At 51.0% G+C, this 9,480-nt stretch overlaps 1 protein-coding gene across 4 annotated transcripts in view; it reads right to left on the bottom strand.

Annotated features, from left to right (window-relative positions):
• The window catches only part of EXOC2 (exocyst complex component 2), a gene marked incomplete in the record, with an annotated part of 247,499 nt that extends 246,415 nt beyond the window's left edge, over positions 1-1,084 (bottom strand). For all 4 annotated transcript variants that reach the window (XM_070074885.1, XM_070074882.1, XM_070074883.1 and 1 more), the window contains 1 exon segment: positions 952-1,084.
• Between the last annotated feature and the right edge of the window lie 8,396 nt (positions 1,085-9,480).

The raw sequence follows: 9,480 nt of genomic DNA, 5'->3' as shown, positions 1-9,480 counted from the left end.
TGCCGAGGGTCATTTGGACGTTTGGATCATCATTTGCAGGCCATACCAACTTATCAAGGTAAACATCGCCCTGCTATAGATTCACTGAATCCGAGCGCACCTGTGACTGCCGCGGCAGGGCCAGAAAAATGATTTCACGGTCTTGCACAGTCCTCCACCCCTGAAGGGAACAGAGGAGGCCATGTAAGTGTCAAGCACCCATCATCTTTCTCTTACCGCTTTGCGCACAGCTCCTCCTTGGGAAGCGCTGGGCCGACACACTGACATCTGTGAGAGACACGACCACGCACTAGCGATGGATCCACAGAACGTCAGAACCACTTTCCAACGACTCATTGCAGCGCGGCGGACCTAAGGCGCTTCTTTACATACAGTCCTCCCAAGTTTACTCAGCTTCACAAGCTACCAAACGTAAAAGCAGACTTCCCCGTAATGCATTTAGATGAAGACCACTGAAACCCGAGCTCCTTACGGGACCGCTGAAGGGATTAAGAGTCCACCGCACCCTGGGGTGCCGGCAGGCCCATCACGCGGCTTCGAGGAGGCTGGGGTGCAGGCCTGGTGCCCCCAACACACACTGGCCTCAGTGACGGTGACGCCGGGGGGCCGTGGGACCTGACCCGAGCTTCCCGGTCTGCAAAAGGGGACAACGCCACAGCCCCTCCCACGGCGGGCAGAGGCCGCCGCCGACACGCAGCGTCTCTCCCCGACTCAGCCCGCACACAGAGACGGCTACGCTGGGGCCGGCGGGGCCGACTGCGGCCGCCCGAGCGTGGTCAGCGCTCTGCCCGGCCCGGCAGGTGCCCCTAACTGAGTGGCCCCGGCCAGCGCGACTCCCCGCCCGCCGCAGCCAGGGCCTGGAAGGACCCCCGCCCGCCGCGACCTCCGCGCGGCCTGATCGTCCATGCCCCGGCTGGCCCAGGCTCAGGACCTCCAGGCGCCCACACGTACCTCCAGCCCGCCTGTCGCCGCCTACGGCCAGCAAAAACCGGGATCCGGGCCCGGGAGTCCAGAGCCTACCGGCCAGGGACGCCAGACCGCCGGCGCCTCACTTCCGCCCACCGCGAGCGCCGAGAGCGTCGATTCGCCAGCTAGTGGAGCGCCGAGTCCTCGATGGGCCGAGGGGGCAGGGCGGCGAGGCGGCGGCCCGGGGGTCCCTGGGCGCCGGTCAGCCTTGTGCTGCAGGACCCGAGCGGGCGCTGTCGTTGACCGGGGTTCATGAGGGGGCTTGCAACCTCAGGGGTGCTGCACCTTCCGTCCTAAGAGGCTGTTGGATAACACTCAGTGCTTTCCTGTGGCGACAGTTCACAGTGGCCGAGCCGCCCCGAGTCGGGTGGTGGGGCTGCGCTGGGGGTCAAGGGGCAGCAGGGGGTCAGAAGGCGCGCTGTGTGGGTGGCCAGGGGGCAGCACCGGGCCTGGACAGCACGCCGATTCTAGGGGCCGCCTCGGGTCAAGAGCAGTACAGCGGACGAAGGGGCTGCACCAGGTCAGGGCGTCCTGCGACGGCCTGAAGGCGGCCACAGGATAGGCCATGCTGGGTCAGGGTCAGGCGTGGGCTGAGGTCCCGGAGGCCACGCCAGGGAAGCGGGAGGTGCGGGCCGGCCGCTGCCCCAGCGCCGGCGGCCCTGAGCTGGCGGGTGAGGGGGGCGGTCACGTCCCCCGGGGCCGCCGGTGGCGGTGGGCCGGTGTGCGGAGAGAGGGGCGGGAGTGTAACCGTGGGCAGCTGCAGTGGTCTGCGACGGGGGACCAGAGGACAGCCAGGGCCCGGTGGGACGGAGCGCGTTCCAGCAAGTGCGCGGCGTGGACCGCGGGACGCGGGACTGGGACGGGGAGAGGCCGAGGGAGAGCGGTCCGGGTGAGTGGGCTTGGGTTCACGTCTGGGCATTCGCAGTGCAATCGGACTTCCCAGTGAGGAGGCTGGGGCGGCTCGGGACGTCGGGACTGCGTGCACCTGTGTTTATCTTTGTAACTAGGAGCTGGTGGGTGGTATTCATGCCATGGGTTGAGAGAGCCTGGGGAAAGGAAGCAGAGAGAGTAGGCCTAGGCACAGAGATGTCGGAAAGAGGAGGAGACAGAGTGACCTGTGAAAGAAGGAGCCCGGGAGAGAGGGGAGGAGGGAAGCTAAGAGAGTTCAGGAAAGAGAAGTGGATCCACTGATGTCAAAAAGTGCAGGGCGGGTGGCGCTGTGGCCTGGTAGGCTAAGCCTCTGCCTGCGAGCCTGCACCCCCTGGTTGGAGTCCAGGCTGCTCCACTTCCGATCCAGCTCTGCGATGGCTTCGGAAAGCAGTGAAAGATGGCCCAAGTGCCCAAGTGCGTGGACCTGGAAGAAGCTGCCTGCTCCCGGCTTCGGATCTGCCCAGCTCTGGCCACTGGGGCCACCTGGGGAGTGAACCAGCAATGGAAGACCTCGCTCCCTCTCTCACTCTGCATCTGTAGCTCCGCCTCTCAAATGAATTTTTTAAAAGGTACTGGGCACAAGGACTTCAGAAACAATTGAATTTGACAGAAATACAGCCACTGGCATCCTTGGCAAGAGGAGTTTCAGCAGAGGGCAGGGTACCAGAGTCTCCTCAGAGTGGACAAAGAATAAAATACTACGCGAAGTGGGGAAAAAAGTAAATATAGCCAACCTGGTTTTGCAATATAGCAAAGGAAAATATAATATGTCCAATTAAGGTTGAATTTCAAGTAAATAATGAACGATTGTTAGTATATTCCAAATGTTGCCTGGAGTATACTTAGGCTCAAACATCGTTTTAGTATGTTTTCAGTGTAAATATGTCCCAGTTATCCCACGGAACATAGTCATATTGAAATATTATTCATTTTTATATGACGCTGAGATCTGACTGGATGTCTTATGTTTTTATTTGACAACCACTTTGAGGAATTTTGTGATTAAGGGGCTGATATGAGTGAGTTGTCCCTGGAGGGAAGACAGTGTTGAGGGAGAAGTTCATTCGAAGATGGGAGCTGATTTGTGCTAAAAACAGAAACTGCAGAAGCAACAGAGGAGCAGGATCAATACCTTGAGCAGGTAAAGAGGGCAGGCTCTGTCGCCCAAGGGGGTAGGTTACCCTGAAAAAGAACCAGCAGGGTGAAGCAGAGCAGGAAGTCACAGTGTGGTGGGTTGGTAGACAGGGGGAAGAGTAAACAAGAAAACCTCATCTGGTTGCTTCTATTTGATTATTAAAAAGAGCCAGCAGAGGGGGCTGGCGCCCTGGCTCACTAGGTTAATCCTCCGCCTGTGGCGCCAGGTTCTAGTCCCAGTTACTCCTTTTCCAGTCCAGCTCTCTGCTGTGGCCCAGGAGGGCAGTGGAGGATGGCCCAAGTGCTTGGGCCCTGCACCTGTGTGGGAGAACAGGAGGAAGCGCCTGGCTCCTGGCTTTGGATTGGCATAGCTCCGGCCGTAGCGGCCATTTGGGGGGTGAACCAATAGAAGGAAGACCTTTCTCTCTGTCTCTCTCTCTCACTGTCTGACTCTATCTGTCAAATAAATAAAAAGAGCCAGCAGAGTCATCCCTGAGCGTGGCGATAGGATAAGGGAGCCTAGAGAAGAGGTGAGGTTATTGCCTTGGATACGATGAGGCAAATGGGAAGTCCCCTGAGATGAGTGGCCCTACCTTTGAAGGGAAGAAGTCAGTCTGCTTGTGTATGTGTTGGCTGCTTCTGGTTTAGGTAGGGATTAGTAGAAAATTACTTGTAGCCAAGGCTGGAGCTTTACTGGGCACAGGAGTTGAGATTCTGGGTGGGGGTGACAAGGTTTTTAGGTGGATTTGGTGGATTGTCTGGCTACATGGGTGTGATCTGTCCCACTCTGCCTGAATTAATTCTGGTTTGTGTCTGTTGTCCTGGCTTAGTTATTAAGAGTGTCCCTTTCGCTGTTGGAAGTGTCCCTTTTCCGTGGAGGCTCTCGGTGAGGACCTCCAGGAGCAGGGCAAGCTGGAAGCACAGGAGAGTTCCTTCCTCCAGGAAGAAGCCCCAGCGACGGCAGGCCGGGAGTTGCAGCTGGAACTCTGGCACGCCTGCTCTGGTGGCGGCTTGGAGGCGTGCTCTCCACGGCGCTGTGTCGTCCCGGGACAGCCGTGCTCCCGCTGCCTTGGGGGACACGCTTCCCCTGGATACCCTGAATGGCCTCCCACTCCCCGGCTCTGTTACTCCCGTCAGATACTAACCCTAGACGCTGGAAGGGAGCCAGCCAAGACTGTCCTTATCATAGACAAAGACAACCTGCAGGTTTTGTGATTCAAATATCTGAATGTGCTTCATTGCGCTCTGATTAGGGAAACAGATGGGGAAGGGGGGGAAGGCAGCGTCCTGTTCAGAGGCTTTGAGTCGGGGACTTAGCATGGGTTCACTTTCCTCTCCTCTTTGTCAAAGAATGTGTCCAAGTGTGGCTTTCCTGTGCAGTAACTCAGCTGTCCCCTGGATCATCCATTATAAAGAGCAAGGAGCAGAGACTTGGCAGTGGAGGTGGAAAGGAAGTAAGTGAGGTACACCCCCTTCACAGTGAAACTAAACCCTTTGGGTCTTAGTGACACGCCGTTTCTCAGGCTAAGTGATACCACCATTAAGCCAGGATGTATGGGTCTTGAAAACTCACAGATTTTTCCTGGATCAAAAAAATAACAAATAATACTGTATTCCTGAAACACAAACTCTCCAAGAGGAAAGAGACCCTTTTGTTAATATAAAGAACACTGGTGCTGTTTCTTTCTCTTTTCTTAAATTTCTGGTCCTGATTCTGAAGCCAGCTAGCAAACATTAGTGCAGTATATACAGAGGTTGGCAGCAAATAAAACCATTAAACCAAAAATTGCGGTAGGAGCTGTTGGGGCAATTAAATATTGCTGTATGGCTGTGTGCGTTCAATTCTGCATCAAATTTCATTTGACCTAGGGAGAGAAAAAAATGACTTTGAAGCATGAAATCTCTTCGGAAACATTTAGTCTCAGGAAATGCTGTGAGACAATGAGAGACACAATTCTAGGGTCTTTTAATATGTTTTCCCTTTGCCTTAATTCAACACTTTAAGTATTTTGTACACTTAACTGCCAGATCAGTTTGTACTGGACCATAATTAGCACGAAACCTAACTCCCAGAGCCACCACAGTTTGCCGCATCTTAGTGATCCTTTTCACCAAAGACCGCTGATTGTTCTGCCGACTCCTAGTCCACATCCCTCACCTCCTTGCTGCCATATTCCTTGTTGTAGGTACCACGGGATCTTGTGTTGCGGTTACTTGGTACGCTGGGCTGACCAGACAGAATCTGTCAGCGGATCACTGTCTGTTTGCTCTTTTGTTCACTAGGATGGAGGCCGTTTGAGCGGAGGGACTTTGTATCGCCCGCTCACATCTTACACAGTGTTGGTGCTGCATTGAATGAAAAACTTAAGCAAATTTAAGAATACATTATGATCAGAGCAGAGTTGGGAGAAATGTCTGTTTCAAAAATACACTGAAGGACCACTTAAAGGCACAAGACCATCTGCACAATTTGATATGCAAATCTGGACAGTGTATTTGTGATTAAGATGCTTTGTCATCCTTTACTGAAGCCTGTCATGTCTCAAGATCACAAGGGCGATTTGAAATTCTGCAAGGATGCACTAATTACAGCTGAGCAGTTCCTGGGCTGGGCCCATTGGTTCAGGAAGCCGATTTATTTTGTTTTGACCTTCATCTCACTGTTGTGTCCTAGCAAATGCCTTTTTGTGAACTTATCCACCTACATTTGTTTTCTTCTGAGCTTTTTACAGTGTATGAAAAAGCCTCAAAATAATCATCTGTCTCCAATCACTTTTATGGCAAAACAGAACTCTGTGGTCTTCTATCCACTTGCTATTTGCATATTTTAATAAGAAGATTGTAAATCAAGCTGGTTCTACAGAAGGGGTATGATGTTACAATAGAGTTAATCCAGCCGTAAGGCCCTCGCTGCCATCCCACATAATAATCCAGACGTGTTTAACACCTGTGTTTATATCGCAGGGTCTCTGGCGGTGGGGTGCAGCTGTAGGTGGTCCTGGGGGAAGGAGAGGTTGAGGAGCGCACTCCCTGCTGGAGAGACGTGTGAGTCAGAGTGTGGGAATGATCCCTCAGCGACCGACGGAGGGCTGCTGTCCCGCCAGCCTGCCTGGGTCGCTGAGGGCAGGAAGAGCCCCGTTCTGTAATCGTGTGTGCATAAGAGTCGTGTTCTAGCGACGGACTGATCACCGAAGGAAGCCAGCATTTTCACGTATTTTACACTGCCAGCTACAAGTCGGGGGCGGGGGCTTTTTGGCTCTTAGTGTTTGTTGGCCGATTGTCTTGTCTTTTAGAATTTTCCACTGGACGGTCCCCCATGCTTCAGTCTGACATCCTGCGGTAATGTCAGCAGTCGTAAACAGACGTGGAAAATGACATCATGCTCCCCGTCCATACCACTGGCGTGCTGGTGCCCCTCGTAAACAGGCTCAGGGCCGTGTGCCTGCCGCTTTGCGCCTCTGCCATCCGGGAACATCCTCCTGTTGGGAGCAGAAGCACCGGCTCTGGCTTAACCCAGCCAGGACTTGAATCTTGCCAGCAGAGCCACCATGCGTGACTCTCCTCAGTTCCCATTCTTAATTTCCAAGAGCACTCAGCTTGTATCTGGGTCTCTGCATTCGTCAGCAACACCCCGATTTCCCACAAACCCACTAGCACACTTCACACTCCTTAGGGGCTGTGTAACCCTCTGTGCTTGGTGGGTTTCCTCTTCATTGGTAACTCAGAGAATTCCCCTCACAGGAATTTTTTTAAAGATGTATTTATTTATTTGTTTGAAAGGCAGAGTTACAGAGAGAAAGGGAGAGACAGAGAGAGAGAGAGAGATCTTCCATCTGTTGGCTCACTCCCCAAATGGCCACAACAGCCAGGGCTGGGGCAGAACAAAGCCAGGAGCCTGGAATTCCATCTGGGTCTCCCACATGGGTGCAGAGGCTGAAGCACCTCACCCGCTGCTTCCCCAGGCACATTAGCAGGGAGCTGGATCAGAAGTGGAGCAGCCGGGATTTGAACCGGAGCTCACATGGGATTGGGTATGGTTTCTTAAAGCCATGACAAGCACCAGTGTGCAGAACGCTGGCTGTGCTCACCCGGCACATCGCAGTGCCGGCTGCTCACGCTGGGTGCATCCTCCAGTACCTGTCCTGCCATTGCAGACCGCCACGTCCCGTGAAGTCATCTTTATGCTTCCTATGGGAGAAAAGGAAAGTACTAAATGCAGAATTCAAAGCCAACACTAATTTCCAAGCCTCCCTTTAGCCAAGTGTCTTGATCCCTTGCTTTTCCTGACTGATCCCTTCTAACAAAGACACAAAGCATGGACAATTGATGTGGGCAGTCATTTATTTTTTCACCTTTGGTGGAAAAAAAATACTAAAATATTTTAACACTGAAATACTTGAACTAAAAATAAACCAGAATATCTACAGCCCCTGGAAAATCAAGAGTTGACTGTAGAGCTAGTGGTTAAAAAAATAACTATGATGAAAACCTAAAACCCACATGATGCATCTGGCCTGATACTGTCCCTGGTTGTTGGCGCTCTTGAGAGCTCCAGTTACGTCCTCTCTAAAATAGGGTGGTGGGCTAGGAGAAACGCCGACAACCATGGCTGCCCCTTTCAATAACCGGCTGTTCTGCAGTGCGTGCTGGCTGAGCTGCACGGCCTACTCTTCTGGCGACTTTGGCCATCTGCGCAAGACGGGACATATGGGCAGCGTTAGTGGAGTTTTTCCAAATAACTCTATATGCCAGGGGTAGTAGATTGCACTGTGTTCTATTCAAAAAGAGGGATTGTTTTCTTTTCCCCAGATACGTCATTCCTCAAACTCATGACCTAGAAAGCAATCCATGTTAAACTAGGAACATCTCGGTTGCTTTCTCTGACCTTGAAGACGGTTGTTGGTCCTCTTGTGTTCCTCTGTCCTGAGTCGCTTCCACACCTCAGACCCCTGCCCTGTGAAATAATGGCTTTGCCGTCTGTCCCCGCTGAAGGACTGTGTACCAAGCCAGACCACAGTCGGTTAGTAAAGTAATAAAGAGGAAAACTATAGAATATTAAATACCTGATCTGCATTTTCAGCTTTGCATTTTTATTGAACTTCTTTCTTTTCCATGTAGTAGTTCCTCCTAAGCTCGGGCACATTTTTAAACGCTCGATGTGGGAGTCTGGGTGGACTTTCAGTATTTACTTGTGTTTACCATGATGCAGAATCATCCTCGGATGTACATGAAACACACAAATGAATGCGCAGACGTGAGGGAGCCATTCACACACACGTGCATGCTTTCTGTCTGATTAGCAGCAGCTTTTCAGGACTCTGTGGACGGGTGAGGATTTTTAACAAAGTTTTCTCTACAAACAACTGGAAAGTATCTCTGTAATGCACAACTAGAATGGCGTCCTGGAAAGTTATATATCCTTCATGGATGTGAAGCTGTTTTTGCAGATTTCATTTTGAGAAAGAAAACGTTAGTGATTGCTGTTTGCTCCTCCATGTCGCTTTATGTTTGGGATATGCTTAAACATAATTGTTTCTGCTGTTAAGTGACCTCCCGTTGGTGAGCATGTATTTGTTAAAACACGTTTAGAGGGAAGTTTTCATTCTTTGGGAAAATCAGTTTTGAACTAGAATTTATAGGGCACGTTTTGCTTGGTTACAGTGCTGGCTTGCTTTGAAGTGCCAATTCTCTCCCACTGCCTAATGGAAAAATGGCTAGCCATGGTGTGACAAGGCACAATGTTGATTAATATCCAGGGGAAAAAATATTAAACACCATCCAGCTTTCTAAGCTCTGGCTTTACATAAATATGCTGGTAACTACTGACTCTAAATTTGGCAGCAATTTTTCTAGTAAATACAACTGCAAGCCAGAAACTCTATAATGTCAAGTAGAATACTACCCAAAGGACAAATGCCTTGCTGTATCAGCCCTTACTGCTCCCACGGGTCTTGGCCTGCTATAAGAGAAATAAAAGATAAATTAATTTTCAAAGAATTGAGGATATTTCCCAGAATGAGATGAGACGAGTCAGTTTCCAACATCAGAGAGGGGAGCCTCCTGCATCGTTGGTCGATCTGTATTCGCAGAATTTTCACATGGCTTTTCCTTTTGGTTTACAACAACACAATAATTCTTCCCTTAAAAGATGTCTAAGAAATCTGTGTTTAGCTGATTCTAGAGGCAGTACAGTTCTAGAAAACACGTACAAAAGAGAGCTTTTTCCCCACGAACTAATTGCCTAGCTGCAAATTCAGGGGGATCTGCGTCCGGGTGTCCATTGCAGCCATTCAAGCTCCACAAATATTGGTCCCTGCCTCTTATACTCAAGGCATTGTTCTTTTTTCCTGTATGTTCTATCCTGCATTGTATAAATTAGCTAACCTGCCATTAAGAAAAAGACATTATAATAAGAAGAATTATTAAAATCAAAATAAGAAAAACATAGTT

This window comes from Oryctolagus cuniculus, chromosome 5, assembly GCF_964237555.1.
Source record: "Oryctolagus cuniculus chromosome 5, mOryCun1.1, whole genome shotgun sequence".
Lineage (NCBI taxonomy): Eukaryota > Metazoa > Chordata > Mammalia > Lagomorpha > Leporidae > Oryctolagus > Oryctolagus cuniculus.
Note: the sequence above shows the minus strand (reverse complement) of the source record. Positions and strands in the feature narration are given on the sequence as shown.